Source organism: Oncorhynchus keta, unplaced genomic scaffold (genome assembly GCF_023373465.1).
Source record: "Oncorhynchus keta strain PuntledgeMale-10-30-2019 unplaced genomic scaffold, Oket_V2 Un_scaffold_515_pilon_pilon, whole genome shotgun sequence".
Classification (NCBI taxonomy): Eukaryota; Metazoa; Chordata; class Actinopteri; order Salmoniformes; family Salmonidae; genus Oncorhynchus; species Oncorhynchus keta.
Window position 1 is genome coordinate 286,228 of NW_026290954.1, and position 3,548 is coordinate 289,775.

A 3,548-nucleotide genomic window follows, 5' to 3' on the forward strand; every position below is an offset into this window, starting at 1 on the left:
AAATGGGCTTTGTGGTTACATGGTCTGCGTACATGTGGAGGTACACTCACAGAACACCATGTGGTTACATGTACATATTCTGTGGTTATCCTGTTAGTCCTGCATAAGGAACTGTGGTTACCATGTCTGTTGGTTGTGATTCCATGGCTGGTGTGGTTCTTCCTGGTTTAGTTTCAGCTGGCTGGTGTGGTTAAATGTGGCTGAGGCAGGCTGGAGCGTCCTAAATGAGTGGTAAACCACCTAAATACATAAACCTGGGCTGGTGTGGTTACACGTGGTCTGCGGTTGTGGACTCCTGGGCTGGTGTGGTTCACCTGGTCTGTGGTTGTGGAGGTCCTGGGCTGGTGTGGTTACACCTGGTCTGTGGTTGTGGAGGTCCTGGGCTGGTGTGGTTACACCTGGTCTGTGGTTGTGGAGGTCCTGGGCTCCCTGTGGTTCACCTGGTCTGTGGTTGTGGAGGTCCTGGGCTGGTCTGGTTACTCCTGGTCTCACCTCTCCCCTGGGCTGGTGTGGTTACACCTGGTCTGTGGTTGTGGAGGTCCTGGGCTGGTGTGGTTACACCTGGTCTGTGGTTGTGGAGGTCCTGGGCTGGTGTGGTTACCGTGGTCTGTGGATGTGGAGGTCCTGGGCTGGCCTGGTTACACGTGGTCTGTGGATGTGCCTCCCTCTGGTTCCCCTAGAGCCTCCATTACGTCTCTCCCCTCGCAGCTCTGTTGGACATTCCTGCAGTCAGCATGCCTGCACATACCTGCAATCAAAACTCTACATTTTAGAGTGGCCTTTTCTTGTCCCAGCACAAGGTGCACCTGTGTAATGATCAGTTTCATCTGTTTATTGATATGCCACCTGTCAGGTGGATGGATTATCTTGGTAAAGGACATCAATCAATTTCTGCACAACATTTGAGAGAAATAAGCTTTTTGTACATATGGAACATAATTATCGGTATCTACACATCACAGAACACCATGTGGTTTCCTTCCTCCTATATAATGTGTACATATTCCACTATCTTTTACTATCCTGTTAGCCAGCAGCATAAGGAACTGATTACCATGATGTTGGCTTAGTGATTACATGTGTGTGTGTTCTTCCTCTGTTTAGTTTCAGCTGGCTATCATGTAAATGGGCTGAGGCAGGCTTCAGCGCCACTAAATGAGTTAAACCACCTAAATACATAAACCTTCGCTGCCTCCCTCTCCTCTCCTCTCCCCTCGCTGACTCCCTCTCCTCTCCCCTCCCCTCGCTGACTCCCTCTCCTCTCCCCTCCCCTCGCTGACTCCCTCTCCTCTCCCCTCCCCTCGCTGACTCCTCTCCCTCTCCTCTCCCCTCCTCTGCCTCCCCTCGCCTCCCTCTCCTCTCCCCTCGCTGCCTCCCTCTCCCCTCTCCCCTCGCTGCCTCCCTCTCCTCTCCCCTCGCTGCCCCTCTCCTCCCTCTCCTCTCCCCTCGCTGCCTCCCTCCTCTCTCCTCTCCCCTCGCTGCCTCCCCCTCTCCTCTCCCCTCGCTCCCTCCCTCTCCTCCTCCCCTCGCTGCCTCCCTCTCTCCTCTCCTCTCCCCTCGCTGCCTCCCCTCCCTCTCCTCTCCCCTCGCTGCCTCCCTCTCCTCTCCTCTCCCCTCGCTGCCTCCCTCTCCCTCCCCTCACTCCCTCCTCTCTCTCCTCTCCCCTCGCTGCCTCCCTCTCCTCTCCCCTCGCTGCCTCCCTCTCCTCTCCCCTCGCTGCCTCCCTCTCCTCTCCTCTCCCTCGCTGCCTCCCTCTCCTCTCCTCTCCCCTCGCTGCCTCCCCTCTCTCTCTCCCCTCCCCTCCCCTGCCTCCCTCTCCTCTCCCCTCGCTGCCTCCCTCTCTCTCTCTCCCTCGCCTCCCTCTCCTCTCCCCTCGCTGCCTCCTCTCTCCTCTCCCCTCGCTGCCCTCCCTCTCCTCTCCCCTCGCTGCCTCCCTCTCGTCTCCCCTCGCTGCCTCCCTCTCCTCTCCCCTCGCTGCCTCCCTCTCCTCTCCCTTCCCTCGCTGTCTCCCTCTCCTCTCCCCTCGCTGCCTCCCTCTCCTCTCCTCTCCCTCGCTGCCTCCTCTCCTCTCCTCTCCCCTCGCTGCCTCCCTCTCCTCTCCCCTCGCTGCCTCCCTCTCCTCTCCCCTCGCTGCCTCCCTCTCCTCTCCCCTCGCTGCCTCCCTCTCCTCTCCCCTCGCTGCCTCCCTCTCCTCTCCTCTCCCCTCGCTTCCTCCCTCTCCTCTCCCCTCGCTGCCTCCCTCTCCTCTCCCTCGCTGCCTCCCTCTCCTCTCCCCTCGCTGCCTCCCTCTCCTCTCCCCTCGCTGCCTCCCTCTCCCCTCTCCTCACCCCTCGCTGCCTCCCTCTTCTCTCCCTCTCCCCTCGCTCCCCTCTCCCCTCTCCTCCCTCTCTCTCCCTGACTCTCCCTCCTCTCCCTCGCTGCCTCCCTCTCCTCTCCCCTCGCTGCCTCCCTCTCCTCTCCCCTCCTCTCCCCTCGCTGCCTCCCTCTCCCCTCGCTAACTCCCTCTTCTCTCCTCTCCCCTCGCTGCCTCCCTCTCCTCTCCCCTCTCTGCCTCCCTCTCCTCTCCCCTCGCCAACTCCCTCTTCTCTCCTCTCCCTCGCTGCCTCCTCCCTCTCCTCTCCCCTCGCTGCCTCCCTCTCCTCTCCCCTCGCTGCCTCCCTCTCCTCTCCCCTCGCTGCCTCCCTCTCCTCTCCTCTCCCTCGCTGCCTCCCCTCTCCTCTCCTCTTCCCTCGCTGCCTCCCTCTTCTCTCCCCTCGCTGCCTCCCTCTTCTCTCCCCTCGCTGCCTCCCTCTCCCCTCTCCTCTCCCCTCGCTGCCTCCCTCTTCTCTCCCCTCGCTGCCTCCCTCTCCTCTCCTCTTCCCTCGCTGCCTCCCTCTCCTCTCCCCTCCTCTCCCTCCCTCTCCTCTCCCCTCCTCTCCCCTCTCTGCCTTCCTCTCCTCTCCCCTCGCTGCCTCCCTCTTCTCTCCTCTCCCCTCGCTGCCTCCTCTCCTCTCCTCTCCTCTCCTCTCCCCTCGCTGCCTCCCTCTCCTCTCCTCTCGCTGCCTCCCTCGCTGCCTCCCTCTCCCTCGCTGCCTCCCTCCCTCTCCTCTTCCCTCGCTGCCTTCCTCTTCTCTCCTCTCCCCTCGCTGCCTCCCTCTCCTCTCCTCTCCCCTGCCTCCCCTCCCTCTCCTCTCCTCTCTCTCTTCTTCCCTCGCAACCTCCCTCCCTCTCCTCTCCCCTCGCTGCCTCCCTCTCTCCTCTCCCCTCGCTGCCTCCCTCCCTCTCCTCTCCTCTTCCCTCGCTACCTCCCTCTCCTCTCCTCTCCCCTCGCTGCCTCCCTCTCCTCTCCTCTCCTCTTCCCCCTCGCAACCTCCCTCTCCTCTCCTCTCCTTCGCTGCCTCCCTCCTCTCCCCCTCTGCCTCCCTCTCCTCTCTCCCCTCGCTGCCTCCCTCTCCTCTCCCCTCGCTGCCTCCCTCTCCTCTCCCCTCGCTGCCCCTCCCTCTCCTCTCCCCTCGCTGCCTCTCCTCTCCTCTCCCTCGCTGCCTCCCTCTCTCCTCCTCTCCCCTCGC